This window comes from Rhinatrema bivittatum, chromosome 2 (genome assembly GCF_901001135.1).
Source record: "Rhinatrema bivittatum chromosome 2, aRhiBiv1.1, whole genome shotgun sequence".
NCBI classification, from domain to species: domain Eukaryota; kingdom Metazoa; phylum Chordata; class Amphibia; order Gymnophiona; family Rhinatrematidae; genus Rhinatrema; species Rhinatrema bivittatum.
The window spans coordinates 177,966,490-177,982,578 of record NC_042616.1 but is presented as its reverse complement, the minus strand read 5'-3'; positions in this window follow the sequence as shown (position 1 = coordinate 177,982,578).

The following is a 16,089-nucleotide window of genomic DNA, read 5'->3' as shown; positions in this document are numbered from 1 at the left end:
GATTTTGTGACTAGCCAGGGAATGGGGCTTAGTCCGTCCCCCCCCGCACACACACACACACACATACACACACACACACACACACACATGCTGAAATGGACAGACATTCAAATGCCAGTAGAGGAAAAGGAGGAAAGTTCAGACTGCGAAGCAAATCCAGCTTCTAATATTTCTGTCTTCTCTTCACTTATTTTTTGCATGTAAGGATTATTATCGTTTATTCCTAATGTTAAAAGCATGGGATAAGCAGAGAAAACCTTAAATTGCAAAAAAAAAAATAAAAAAAAAATGAAGAGATAGCATAAGAATTAGCAGCTAGGTTTATCTGGCAAGGCTGCACTTTCTCTCTTCCTCTACCTCCTTGGGAGCCCACTGAGGTATGTGTGTTTTAAACAACAATAGGTTTAAGTTAACACCAGCCAGAGGTAGGTGTTGCATAGTATCTATTTATGAGTTACCATAAGATAGCATGGAGAGTGAGCATACCAGGATGTTTAACATGACCTTCCCAATCCCTCATTTGCAAATGACATTCCTTCATTTGCAGTGCAGAAATGCAAATTTTTGCATACAAACACTAATGTCTTCTAGCACCCCTTTAATGTTCATGTTAAGGCCTTCCCAAATAGCCAGCTCTTTCTAGCACGTATACAAGTGCCTTAGGGCCTCAGGGCCTCATTTTCCAAAGAGTTACCGCGCGCGATACGGCTGTACCGCCTGCGCTAATTTCGCGAACCGCGATAACACGCATATATCGCGGTTCGCGAATGCAAATATGGAATAATGTATTCAGGGGGCGGAGTTGGGGCGGGGCAAATGTAAAGTAGGCAGGATGTACCGCGTGGCGCGAAACCCGCGGCGGTGTTAGCGCAGACGTATCGCGTGGCGCGAACTCTGCGGCGGTGTTAGCGCGGCTCCTAACGCGGCCAATAACTACAACCCTTTCAAATGCGATACAGTCTATCGCGGCGCACAGCGCGCAGCGCGCTACTAGCGCGTTGAACGAAAATTTGCCAAACCAATCCCCATAGACCTACAAATGTAGAGCTGGCCAATAAAAAGGCCTGTTCTTAGTAGGTGAATCTGCTCCACACATTCACAGTGTATGGGGCAGGTGCACGCCATGGCTGACCAGGCCCAACGCAGACGCAGACGCCAGGATGTTGGTCGACGTCGCCATCGTTACAGGCATAGGATCCATCTGCCACGAACCTCATTGCTGGGAATGCCAGAGGATGTAGTCATCAGCAGATATCGCCTCAGCACTCGTGCCATCATGGAACTATATGGAGACATACGAGGTGCCCTTGAGGCCCGAACCCGAAGGAGCCGTGCCATCCCTGGCCTGACCAAACTCTTGGCCGCCCTGCATTTCACAGCAAGTGGCTCCTTCCAATCCACGGTAGCTGTTGTGGGTGGCATGTCACAGAGCACCTTTTCCCGGTGTCTGCACCAGGTCATTGCAGCTGTTATGGACCGCATGCCTCGCTACATAGCATTCCCACGCAACAGACAGGACCTGATGGACCTCAAGCGTGGTTTCTATGCCATTGCCCACTTTCCGAATGTCATTGGAGCTATTGACTGCACCCATGTGGCCATCGTTCCACCCCGTGAGACGGAGGCAGCCTACCGCAACAGGAAGCAGTTCCACTCCCTCAACGTGCAAGTGGTGTGTGATGCTGGAATGCGGATCCTCTCGGTGATGTCCAGATTCCCGGGGTCAGCGCACGATGCCTTCGTACTCAGGCAATCAGCTCTGTATTGCAAATTCGAAGATGGCCTGTATGGGGATGGTTGGCTTGTAGGTAAGATCCACGTTAACATACATATAACATTTTTGCAAGGGTCATCTCTGTAATGGTACACAAAGGTGATGTAGACGCCTGTTGTGATGGAGTCACAGGTCCCCATCACAACAGACCTGAGTGGGACATCGTGTTACTGAAAGTGGCGTAATGGCTCAGGCACCCAACCATGTACCATTGGCTGCCAAGCACAAACTATGCAGTACGCCCTGTATGTGGCATGGCTTGCTCACCTCACCGCACAGGTGGACAGCCTACACATATTGGGTGTAGCCATGGCTACTGGCAGTGTGCAAGATGAATTGAGACCTGTCATGTAAGAGCAGCTCACATCCACAGGTGTTAGTGAGCCCCTGACGTTCCTGAGACCTTGCATCAACATCTCTACTCAGTTGTGCACATTGAGGGGCAGCCAGTTGACACCATGTATGTTGTTGGGTAGGCATACCGACAGAGAAGGTGTACCTGAGCACATATGTCAGTACACAATGACTGGAGTGCATACTGCATATGATTTAAACACAGGGATGTCAGGACAGTGGTGTAATGCACCAACCGCATACACAGAGCTGACATACATCTCACTGTTTAGGGGCCCTTCACGTGCTATAACGCCTAATAGCCACACACCAGCTGTGTGCCAAAGCAATCCTGACACCACACACATAAGGTGTAGGGAAACAGGAATGGGCTGCCTCGTGCCATCCGGTTCAACTGCATGTATTGAGCACATACATCCATGGGACAGAAACATAAGTATGTGTAATCTGTTCCCTATGTCATTGCTACAGGAGACGCAGCCTATGGATGCAGGCCCTGGCTGATGACCCCGATCCCCCAGCCTGCCACAGAACAACAGCTGGCCTATAATCGGTCCTTAACTGCTACCCGCATGGTCATCGAACGTACCATCGGCCTTTTGAAGAGCCGCTTCCGATGTTTGGACAAGAGTGGTGGAGCGCTACTGTATGCCCCCCCCAAGGTTGCTCAAATAATCCTGCTTTGCTGTGTGTTCCATAATGTGGCTCTTCGCCATGGAATACCTGTGGCTATAGCTCCAGACCTCAGACCTGATCCCCCATGTGCGCGTGCACGACGGCATGACAACACACTCTGGGGCAGCCAGGTTCGGCAACACCTTATACAGACACACTTTTAAGGTTGGCATGGGGCAGACCCCTGCCCAGACGGCCTGTTTGCCCACCGATGGGTTAGGAAATAGGTTAGTGTGCAGAGCTACTTTCAGTCTGCTACGTGCTTCACCTGCTATGTGTGTCCACCCAACAACTGTGTGGGGTGCTGGCCTGCCACAGAGGATGTAGGCCATAATAGGGTGGGGAAGCGCTGCCTCAAGCCTCTGCTGAGGTGCTGTATGTGTGATACCTATTCTGTGCCATTGGGCTAAGCACTTGCTACATACTCTGGGTTGCTGTGCAGTGCACTTCTGCCATCCAAGGTGTACCACACACCTGTGTCATTCCAGATATGGCACACATTATCTGATGGGGTTACTCAGCAACACAGTGCACCTCAGCAGCAAGGAAGAGCTACCTGGCCATGCATGCTCCTGGAAGCAGCACACACACATGCTGTCAGACCCCTCATGATATAGATGGCCCCTGTTGGGACACACAGCCACCATTTAATGCAGGCCGGACATACTCCCGTCATTTATTTATTTATTTATTTATTATTTTTATTATACCGAGTTTCGTGATGGAATCACATCAACCCGGTTTACAATTAACAATGTGAGTAAAGGCAGAGAGTAACATAGTAAAACATTTCCCAATTCAACGTCACATATAGAATGAAACTTAACAGGTATAATAACAATATTTAGGATGTGAGAAAGTTACAAAAAACAGGGAAAAATAACTAGGATCTGAAAGGGGAGGAAATTGAAGGAAGAATATTAACATTTTATCCAACTGTATCAATTAATAAATTAATCAATTAATAAATCAATTAATAAATATCATGACATCTCACCTGAAGAAAGTGTCAGCAGTGCTGGCTGCACGGAGCTGTGGGCTGGGGCTACCCAGCCACCTTACGCATTTTTGCCTACAAAGGTGATGGCCTGACTGTTGGCATGTGATGGGGAGGACAGCGTGTCAGGCAGGGTGAGAAACCAATGGCTGACCCTATCATCTATGGAGACTCCAGACATGGCTGTTCATGCAGGCTTGGCCATAACTCCACTATTATTCAACTCCGAACAGTCAACACACCTCACCATAAATATGACTATTAGCTACCTCATACAATGTGATTATATATACTTATCGTGTTTTCCTTTTCATATGTTGCCTTCTTACTCCAAATTCCATATTCCGCTGTTACATGTAACAGCTTTTTCTGCACTATTGTTCAGGTGTAAGCTTATTTTGCACTCCTGTGTCATGTGAACCAGCATGATGGGACTATTGTCAGGAATGTTGGGATCTAACAAACTGAAATACATAATTACAATAAATAAAGGATTCCTCATACTGGAAGCATGTGTGGCTCATAAAGTATGTAGGATACAGTGGCCTGTCGCCCTCATACTGTACGGTATAATGGTACACAGGGCAGGAAGGTGACCGATTGGGCTGAGGATTGGTCTGCGCTCTGACCATAACCATGCCTCCCCCCCCAGTCTGGCCACAAGATATGCCAACCCATCCCCCCCAGCTTGTGTGACTGGGACAGGTTGCTGTGTTGCCACTATCTGACAATGATGGTGCTGCCCACTGCAGCACCCCATACCAGGATGGCATCTCGGGGTACAGGTGGTACCTAGGCTCTGCATTACACACACACACCCCCCTCACCACCATCCACTCTTGCTTTGGCCCTCAAGCATGAGCCCATGCAGATGTACACCTGGAGCCTACAGGTACTGTACCTTATGAGGGTGCACCCGTCTGGCAGCACGTGAGCTGGCTGCACCCAGCGATATCTTCCACAAGGGGATATAAGGAGGGCCAACGGTGCCATCAGCCCCTGCCATGGCTGGTCACAGTGTTCATATACCGCACACTTGGCCAAGCAAATGTGCATCCGTAACAATTGTGCTACCTGCTGCACCACAGTTGTATGGTCCTGGTTTCCACTAGCTGGGTATGCAGACGTTAAACAGGCTGCACGGTACATGCTGTATGTTCTGACATGGCTACCTGTTGTTAATGAGGTGGAATGTGTCAGTGAAGCAAGATGTGCCTAAGGGTGTTGAAAAATACCATCACAGTGTTCAGTGTTGCACTTGGCCTCTGCCTCGGTGCATACACAGGCCACACAGTGCCATGGACATGGAGGCAACACCGTACACCATGTATGGCAAGCGTTCGACAGGTGACAGCTTCCTGATGTCCACGTACAGTGGAAAACCATCATTCATGGATTGTGTCCTCCATGGGTGCACCAACAGGGTCCTTAGTAATGCCATGAATACAGAACTGTGTGAAACCCAGTGATACAGATCTTCATTATAATCTACTGAATTAGAACAGGACAACAATCATTCACATGCTGCAGAACCCCAGTGTACCTCCCTCCCTACAGGTGTGCTGGTCAGTCAGACGGTGACAGCTAACCAATGTGGCACACACATCATCATCAGTAGAACATTACTGTTTCCACATGCTGAATGACCTGTGGCACTGCCTGACAGGCCATATGTGTAGGAGACCCCCTTTCCCTTGCTTCCCAAGTATGTAGTGCACAGGAGCTGGTGCACAGTGGTGGTACCAGTACTGCTAACTGCGCTGTGTGCAGGCATATAGGGAATAAGGGCCACACATGGACCTACATGTCCCTCCGCGTGACATAGATGCACCCATATTGGTACGTTGGGAGGGTAGGCGTCCCATCCACATGATGTCCCTCAAAAAAGGCTTGCAGGTACAGGAGCTTCACGACAGGGTTTGTGGCACAATGGGTGTGAGGTGCCTACATAACATGATGGTGACACAGGTCACACAGTCTGTGTAAAATGTCTGCTGAAAATGATGTGTGAGCAACATTGTTTACCTGTAACTGTCGCAACTGCACACCTGTAGGAAGGAAAGTCCACTGGGGTGCTGCAGCATGTGAATGATTGTTGTACTGTTGAGGGACAGTTATGTCTAACAAATATCTGTCACTACTGACCGATACCTGTGACTGCCCTGTACTGGTTAGCCAATCAACATGCCCTATCACCAAGGACAGTCCACCTTGGTGAGTGGCTGGCATATGTGTGTGTAGTGACCTAACATATGTGAAGACACTGTAGGACTCTGGACCACACAGTGTGGGCCATCAGATGGTGGGCCATGTCCACCATTGGAACAGGTAAGGGAGGAGCCATGCACACCCCACAGCTAGGAGATGGCACCAGAGGGATGTGTGCCACTATGGATGGGGACCCCTTGTTGCGATATCTGCACCTTTCAGACCCACAAAATCCTACATGGGTGAGTAACAGTGACTGCACAACAGCAGTCACCACATCAGTGTGCACATGGACACCCGCTAAACACACTTAAGGGCTGTTAACCATGCCTTACACCGCTTGCACCCTGTACACAGCTATGGCGATTGTGCATTAATATTGTTCCCCTCTCCGTACAACTGACAGCCCACTTAGCTGGCTGCTGACAGTCTGTGCAACTGCTGTCATACACAGCATGCAGATAGCAACATTACCCTTCCCCTGCCACACTTGTCAGGGGCCCACAACCTTAATGCTAAAAGCGTGCCTAGACGATGGTGTTCCTGGAACACAACCATGCTGCCATGGTGGGGATGTACAACGATGTATGGGATTGCACAGAGTACATGCTTAGCATGTACAGCTGGAAAGGCCTACACAGTATTGTATGCCAATGGTGCCTGGAAATGGAAAGTGTGCCTGCGCTACCACTATCATGGATGTCGTGCATGCCAACCTCTCGGTCAGTCACCCAGCAGTGGTGAAAGCAATCGTCCAGTTACCTGCAGAGGTGAGAGACTACCTAGGAGCCAACGTCGGCTAGTACGTTATCATCAGTTAACCTTACTTACGTGGTGTGCGTAATGCCGAGATAGGTACAATACTGCACCCTAGTCAGATATCCATGTCTGGACTCCTCACCGACATCAGTGCATGACATGAGCAGTCCTATTGCAATCCACAGCTGCCCACCCCTTCCCCTTTCCTCACAGATCAGGAGTGCTGCCATACATCAGCACACTCCATTACTATGCATTCCCTGTACTGAGGAACAATACGTCTACTACTGTTAGGGACATGTCTGGTACTGCCCTATGTTTAACTCTGTAAGGTATGTGACAGAGAGATGCACAGGTAGTAATACTGAACGTCAGGCAGGGGCCAGTTTGAACACTCAGTATTGGTGCAATGTGGGATACAACATGCAAGGTGTGGCGGGGGTACACCAACAGCACATCAGGAACATGACACGGACACAATAGGTGGCAGGTTAAATAGGATATTTATTTGTGACAACAGTCAGCAGGGTATAGACAAGTATTATGGCAGCAGGTACAGCATACAATTTATGTTCCTAGATATTCATGATCTGCAAGTACTAGATAGCTAATGGATCCAAAGTGATCCAATTCCGGACTACATCACTCCACCATCAGCAGTATTTACACATATGCAGGCAGTGGGTGTTATCAGTACAGGCAAAGCATGATTACCTAGGAACAGGAAGTGGCACCCCAATAGCTTGGATACTGTAATACATTGATTACCGCTGGTCAGTATACAATGAGTAGACAGGCATAGGCCCCAGGCAGTCCAAGTTGAAAGAGTGCACTGAAAGAGGACAGCCTGACAGGCCAGCCAGCAGAGTGAAAGTCCAGGCCCCAGGCAGTCCAAGTTGAAAGAGTGCACTGAAAGAGGACAGCCTGACAGGCCAGCCAGCAGAGTGAAAGTCCAGGCCCCAGGCAGTCCAAGTTGAAAGAGTGCACTGAAAGAGGACAGCCTGACAGGCCAGCCAGCAGAGTGAAAGTCCAGGCCCCAGGCAGTCCAAGTTGAAAGAGTGCACTGAAAGAGGACAGCCTGACAGGCCAGCCAGCAGAGTGAAAGTCCAGGCCCCAGGCAGTCCAAGTTGAAAGAGTGCACTGAAAGAGGACAGCCTGACAGGCCAGCCAGCAGAGTGAAAGTCCAGGCCCCAGGCAGTCCAAGTTGAAAGAGTGCACTGAAAGAGGACAGCCTGACAGGCCAGCCAGCAGAGTGAAAGTCCAGGCCCCAGGCAGTCCAAGTTGAAAGAGTGCACTGAAAGAGGACAGCCTGACAGGCCAGCCAGCAGAGTGAAAGTCCAGGCCCCAGGCAGTCCAAGTTGAAAGAGTGCACTGAAAGAGGACAGCCTGACAGGCCAGCCAGCAGAGTGAAAGTCCAGGCCCCAGGCAGTCCAAGTTGAAAGAGGGCACTGAAAGAGGACAGCCTGACAGGCCAGCCAGCAGAGTGAAAGTCCAGGCCCCAGGCAGTCCAAGTTGAAAGAGTGCACTGAAAGAGGACAGCCTGACAGGCCAGCCAGCAGAGTGAAAGTCCAGGCCCCAGGCAGTCCAAGTTGAAAGAGTGCACTGAAAGAGGACAGCCTGACAGGCCAGCCAGCAGAGTGAAAGTCCAGGCCCCAGGCAGTCCAAGTTGAAAGAGTGCACTGAAAGAGGACAGCCTGACAGGCCAGCCAGCAGAGTGAAAGTGCAGGCCCCAGGCAGTCCAAGTTGAAAGAGTGCACTGAAAGAGGACAGCCTGACAGGCCAGCCAGCAGAGTGAAAGTCCAGGCCCCAGGCAGTCCAAGTTGAAAGAGTGCACTGAAAGAGGACAGCCTGACAGGCCAGCCAGCAGAGTGAAAGTCCAGGCCCCAGGCAGTCCAAGTTGAAAGAGTGCACTGAAAGAGGACAGCCTGACAGGCCAGCCAGCAGAGTGAAAGTCCAGGCCCCAGGCAGTCCAAGTTGAAAGAGTGCACTGAAAGAGGACAGCCTGACAGGCCAGCCAGCAGAGTGAAAGTCCAGGCCCCAGGCAGTCCAAGTTGAAAGAGTGCACTGAAAGAGGACAGCCTGACAGGCCAGCCAGCGGACACGGTACCCAGCGGTTCAGCATGTAGGCAGCAGGCAAACACATGAAGGGTCTGGCTACAGCAGGAGGCCCAGGAGGACACAGCAGCAGGAGGCCCAGGAGGACACAGCAGCAGGAGGCCCAGGAGCAGCAGGAGGCCCAGGAGGACACAGCAGCAGGAGGCCCAGGAGGACACAGCAGCAGGAGGCCCAGGAGCAGCAGGAGGCCCAGGAGGACACAGCAGCAGGAGGCCCAGGAGGACACAGCAGCAGGAGGCCCAGGAGCAGCAGGAGGCCCAGGAGGTCACAGCAGCACATGGCTTTTGGAGACATGAGGCACAGATCGCACCACACAACCAGCATTAACATGCCGTCAGCAGACCGGTCATCCTTCAGCACACTGCCAGATTGTGCAGCTCTTGAAACAGAAGGTGGCAGACAGCAGAGTGGCACAGCGGATGGCGGTGGCAGACAGCAGAGTGGCACAGCGGATGGCGGTGGCAGACAGCAGAGTGGCGCAGCGGATGGCGGTGAGCCAGGTGAGCAGGTGGGTGGGAGCATTGCATGGTGCCCCCACCTCCATCTCGACGGCACTGCCCCTCTGTAGGGAGCAGCCAGCGGGACATCCTCTTCCATCTCGACGGCACTGCCCCTCTGTGGGGAGCAGCCAGCGGGACATCTTATTCCATCTCGACGGCACTGCCCCTCTGTGGGGAGCAGCCAGCGGGACATCCTCTTCCATCTCGACGGCACTGCCCCTCTGTGGGGAGCAGCCAGCGGGACATCCTCTTCCATCTCGACGGCACTGCCCCTCTGTGGGGGTGTGCATCACAGTGTTGATTGGGTGTACCTGCCCATACCCCATTTATGGGCCATGTTGGTCCCCTCAGGGCCCCTTGCCACGTCCCGATGGTCCACTGGGTGGTGGCATTTTCTTCGGTGGACGGCCCCTGCGGCCTCGGGACACTGAGGGACTTGGCTGGGGCGTTGAGGTTGCCGAGGACGAGGCCTGCGCATCTGGCAGCCGCTGCAGAATCTGCATCAGGATGTTGTTCTGTGTGGCTATCACTCCTGCGATGCTGTTGCCTGCAGTCGTGATGTTGTTGGCTGCACTCGTGACTGCTGCACACAATACCTGGTTGTCTCGCCTCTGCTGCCGCCATGCTCGCCTCAGGGCACGCATCTCCAGCACTATGCGTTCCAAGCCTCCATCAGCCACTGGTTCCAGTTGGACAGGTGGCACTGCTGGCGGTTCCTCCGGTCCGAGGGGATGTCCCATGGCCATTGGTGGCGCAGCTCCCGCTGCAGAGCTGCATGGGGACATTAGCGGTGTGGGTTGGATGGGCGGGGTAGGCAGTGAGGTCCCCAGGATGCCTGCCCGCAGAGGAGTGTGGGGGTGGCCCCACTCAAACTCCTCAAAGGCCTCGGTCAGGGTATAGGGGCTGCCTGGGGGTGGCATTGTAGCCTGCACCACCTCCTCCTCCTGCTCCTCCTCCTCTGACCACTGTGTCTCCGCGTCCATGTAGAATGGCCTCGTCAGCATGGGCGGCCGCCTGAGCCCTGGTGGATCCCTGCTTGTGCCTGGGCCCTCCCAGCTGTCATCAGAGGGCTGCTGCCTGGGACCAGATGGCTCTGTAGGAAGATTGGGGAGAAAGAGGATATACTGCATCAGTAACACAGCTGTTCTGTTATATTACTGTGATGTCACACAGGGGCAGCTAATGTACAACCAACATGTCATTCTGCATATACAGTACAGTTGAGTCCTTTGAGACATTCCTCATGGCATGGGTGGTGGGGCTGAGGCCTGAGGCCCGGCCCTCATGGAGACAGTGACCTGTTGCCAGCATGTCTTGCACCCTGCTGCCTGCCCCTTGCTGACTGGGGGAGGGGGGGCTGGGCCCAGAAGCCTGGCCTGTGCACAGGCCAGGCTTCTGGGCCCAGCTCACTGTGTCAGTTAGGGCCTGGCCCTCATGGAGACAGTGACCTGTTGCCAGCATGTCTTGCACCCTGCTGCCTGCCCCTTGCTGACTGGGGGAGGGGGGCTGGGCCCAGAAGCCTGGCCTGTGCACAGGCCAGGCTTCTGGGCCCAGCTCACTGTGTCAGTTAGGGCCTGGCCCTCATGGAGACAGTGACCTGTTGCCAGCATGTCTTGCACCCTGCTGCCTGCCCCTTGCTGACTGGGGGAGGGGGGGCCACTACAGTTCTGCAGAGCACATGGGTAACAGAAACTGAAACCTGGCCTAAACATTGTGTTACGACCGTTCACAGGGGGGGGGGGGGGGAGGGGGCCCCAGAGGGCAGCTTACCCTCTTCGAGGTGGGATGTATCCAGGTGGGGATGCAATCCCTCGAAGACATCTGGTCCCAGACGCTCCATCAGTTGCTGCTCCATGGGTGTGAAGCGGATGGGGCATGGGGACCGTCCGCCTGTGGCCTTCAGGTACTGGTTCCTGTCAGCGATGCGGGTCTTCAGATGGGCCTTAACGTCGCGGTAGCGGTGGGCCACCTGCTCCCCGGTGCGAAGGATGCCGCTCTCCCGCTGTATGTGCCCAGCTATGCTGGACCAGATCTCGGCCTTTGCTGCCTTGCTGGTCCTCACTGACAGGTTCCCAAACAGCCGCGCATAGTGGGCGCAAGGAACCCCCTGGATGAGCAGGTCATTGTCCTCCTGGCTGAACCTGAGGGCACGCTGCCTGACCCTGGCCTGGCTGCCTGGTTGGGGTGCCACTTCCGGAGGGTTTTCCTCCCTGTCCTCTCTCTCCACCCCCCCAGGTTCCCCACTCCCTTCCTCCCCCCCCACCTGACCCTGCACTTCCACTCCCTTCCCCTCTGCCCTGCCTGTCTAGCCCTACCTCTTCCCGCCATCCTATCCCTGCCCATCCCCCCATCCCCCTCCCCCTCCCTCCTATCTCTTCCCTCCTGCCTATCTCTCCCACTACCCCTGTCCCTGTCCTGCTCCTACTCTCCATCAGTCCCCTACGTCCCCTCCTCCTCCTCCTCCTCCCTCCCCCTCCCCATCCCCCTCCCCCTACTCTCAACACCCCTCTTCTCTCCTCTCCTGCCACTCCTCTCACACTCCATCCTCCTCTCTCCTCCTCACCACCACCACCACCAACACACTCCTCTCTCCTCCTCACCACCACCACCACCAACACACTCCTCTCTCCTCCTCCTCCTCACCACCACCACCACCAACACACTCCTCTCTCCTCCTCACCACCACCACCACCAACACACTCCTCTCTCCTCCTCCTCCTCCTCCTCCTCACCACCACCACCACCAACGCACTCCTCCTCCTCCTCCTCCTCCTCCTCCTCCACACAGATGGACAAACAGTTGACTGACACACTTGCACTCCAACACAGATTACAAAAGACACAGGAAAAGGGAAACAAATGAGAACAGAAACACAGGACACCGCACTCAGTAATCAAATCTCTAATCTCTTCTAACCTCTAACCAACAGCACCTACCTCTCTCTCCAAAACTCCTTCCAAACCCTCAAGGAGGAGGGGCAGGAAGTCAGTTTTTATACCAGACACATTATCGCGGGACGCGGTACTTGGTTTCATTTTGTATCGCGTACCGCGGCAACGGCGCGGTACGCGATATTAGTTTGAACCTTCATCGCGCACTGCGATATTTGTTTCGCCGCACGCGAAACAGCTTCGCCGCACGTGAACCTGTTTCGCCGCACGCGATAGTAGCGCGTGCGGCGAAACATTCGCGAACCACGAAAAACCACCTATTTGCATGGGCCACGCCCCCGATTTTTATCGCACGCGGTAACAATGCGTTACCACTGCGATAATGGAAAATGAGGCCCTTAGTGTACACAATAAACTTAATTGCATAGCCCCATAGTATAGCAAAGGTAAATTAAAACAATGTTGTTGATGATATTGTCTAATTGTAAGATGTCTAACTTTAACTGATTTGGTTAATCCCCTAATGCCAAATGATAGGAATGTGCCTTTGTTTTATGAAATTGTTATTAGTGCACACTAATCTTTTAGTGCATACTAGGTGGAAATTAGTGTGCATTATAAAAATATAATGTACACTATAGTGAAACAAAATGTAAAAAAAACTATTAGAAAGGAAATAAAACAAAAATTCTTTAGATACACATATTTACCAAATGATTCAATGTTTCTAAAAGGAAGGTATGGTTCAGAAGACCATCAGCTTGAGATAAAATGTCACCAATGTTGCATAATTTGCCCCACAAAGCAATGCCATTCACTACTTTGACATTTATGGCCATAGTTGTACGTGCTTTCTTAAGCAATGACTGGAATGGAGACATTTTATCACTGGAATGACATGAAGAAATTGGGGGACTGATCAAGAATTAAGAAGCGGTGCTTAAATACACAAAAAAAGTATGAAATCATGCATATGGGGCACAGAACCCAATTAGCCATTTATTAATTAAGAGGACAAGAACTGGTAACTGATAAACAGGAGAAAGTCTAAGAATAATCATCTCAGATGACCTGAAGATTGTCATTCAGTATGAATTAATAGTGGGAAAAGCAAAAAATATTTTTGGATGCATAAGAATTGGTATCACTATTAGGAAAAATTAAATAATATTGTCCTTGCAGCAGTCACTGGCAAGATCCTACTTGGGGTACTGTGCTCTGGTGTGGAATCCCTCACCTCTTCAAGATGAAAGCAGTGGGGTACAGGACTTCCAAAATAGTGCAGAGCCTGCACAGAAAGATTTAAGAAACTCAGATTGTACTCACGAGAAGGAAAAAGAAGGGAAAGGGGGCATATGACCGAAACATTTTAAATATTTGTAAAGCTTATGCAAGGCACAAGAATATGACATTTTCTATAAGAAAGAAACTCAAGAATAAGAGGTCATCATTAGGAATGTGTATTCATTTGAAACGCTGGTAAATTTTTAAAAGTGTGCTAGAGATAGGACCATGGAGCCTAGGCAATAAAGTTTAATGTGCACGTTAAAGCAGTTTTGCATGCACTAAAAATAGTGTTATGCAATAAGGTCTTAATATTCAAATTAAGATGGTTCCTCACTACATTAACTACATAAGAAAATTAGCATCTGCACAAATGCAAATGAGTAAATTTCATATGCAAATGATGTTTTATTGGGCTCACAATAAATAGCATGTTATTGTATTTACTGTGAGCCAGCCTTCGATTAGTTGTTAACAATTTTGCAGACATGCAAAGTCTTGAAATCTCCACTAGATTGAAGCGAAAGCGCTGGTTAGTAGGGGGCATTTCATCCACCCCCATCTCCTGGTACAAAACGTAAGGACCTGACGTACCCTAATGGCCCCCTTCCTTCCTTTGCTCCCTGAACATAAGATGAAGTGCTTAGCAGATCCAATATCCCCAACATGAATGATAACAGGGACCCAATGTTCTCCTCATTTGATTCCCTCCCCCAACCCACAAAATAAACAGGCAGGGCTCAATGCCTCCCTCCTTCCAAACCTACCCCCTGATAGGGATGTGAATCGTTTTAGGACGATTAAAATTATCGTCCGATAATTTTAATATCGTCTTAAACCGTTATGGAACACAATACAATACAGATTCTAACGATTTATCGTTATAAATCGTTAGAATCGTGAGCCGGCACACTAAAACCCCCTAAAACCCACCCCCGACCCTTTAAATTAAATCCCCCACCCTCCCGAACCCCCCCCCAATAACTTAAATAACCTGCGGGTCCAGCGGCGGTCCGGAACGGCAGCGGTCCGGAACGGGCTCCTGCTCCTGAATCTTGTCGTCTTCAGCCGGCGCCATTTTCCAAAATGGCGCCGAAAAATGGCGGCGGCCATAGACGAAAAAGATTGGACGGCAGGAGGTCCTTCCGGACCCCCGCTGGACTTTTGGCAAGTCTCGTGGGGGTCAGGAGGCCCCCCACAAGCTGGCCAAAAGTTCCTGGAGGTCCAGCGGGGGTCAGGGAGCGATTTCCCGCCGCGAATCGTTTTCGTACGGAAAATGGCGCCGGCAGGAGATCGACTGCAGGAGGTCGTTCAGCGAGAGTTCCGGCTGCGAGGTCTCCCTTGGACGCCCAGCTCCTAGGCATGCGCGCACCACTTGGGCACTTTTCTAGGCAGTGTCCCGCCTTTGGTAACTCCGCCCAACTCCTGACGTCAGACGCCGGGGCCTTCATAAGCTGGCCGCAGCCATCCAGTCTTTGCCATGTAATGGGTTAGCCTCCCGGTTTCCTGTTGTGCTGTGCCCCGGAGTGACTCGCCTTGCTTCGTCGCTCCGTTCCTGCTACAGTACCTGCCTGGTTCCTGCCTGCCTGCTACAGTACCTGCTTGGTTCCGGCTGTCTTGCTACAGTACCTGTTTGGTTCCTGCCTGCCTGCTACAGTACCTGCATAGTTCCTGCCTGGTTCCAGTACCCGAATCCTGCTACAGTTCCTGCCTGGTTCCAGTACCCAAATCCTGCTACAGTTCCTGCCTGGTTTCAGAACCCAAGCCCAGTTACAGTATTGCTACTGTCCTAGTCTGGTTCCAGTTACCTGTCCTGATCCATAACCCACCTAAGTCCCAGTGGCGGGGCCCCTACGGGCTCCTCCCGGGGGGGCTTCGGCTTCCAAGGGTGACGCCACCTAAGTCCCAGCAGTTGGGCTCCTACGGGCTCCTCCCGGGGGAGTACCAGCTTCCAGGGTGAAGAGCACCTACGTCCTGCCTTAACATCTGCCTCCTGGCCTGCTATTCATTAGAGACATTGACCACCTTTCCCAGTCTCCAGCAGGTCGGCCCAAGGGTCCACTAAACAGAGACTCCCATAACATACTGTATCTCAATACAATATGTAAATAATAGAAATGCAAAATTCCTGTTTCAAAATGCATCAATAACAGAAAAATATCTGAATTGCAGATGAAAACAAAATAGAAAATTATATCCTTCACGAAATTACTCCTATTTGATAAATATAAGCCTTGTTTTAAAGAATTCTTTTTCTTCAGATTCAGAATGGAAGAAGACTTACATTTTACAAAAACTTCACCATTTACTGAGATGAAATGTCAAAATGTGACCTTTCTTCTCAAAAATATCATCAAGGATTATGAAAGTTGCTATAATATTGGTCTTTTCAGCACAATAAATGTCACAACAAGTTCTGAAGCAGGTCATATCCATGAAGGCCCTGACTTGCCACTGTCTTTAGAACTACTTCAAAACCTATTTGGCTGGATAAGTAGGATTTATTCGGCTAAGTGGCAGCCACTGAATAT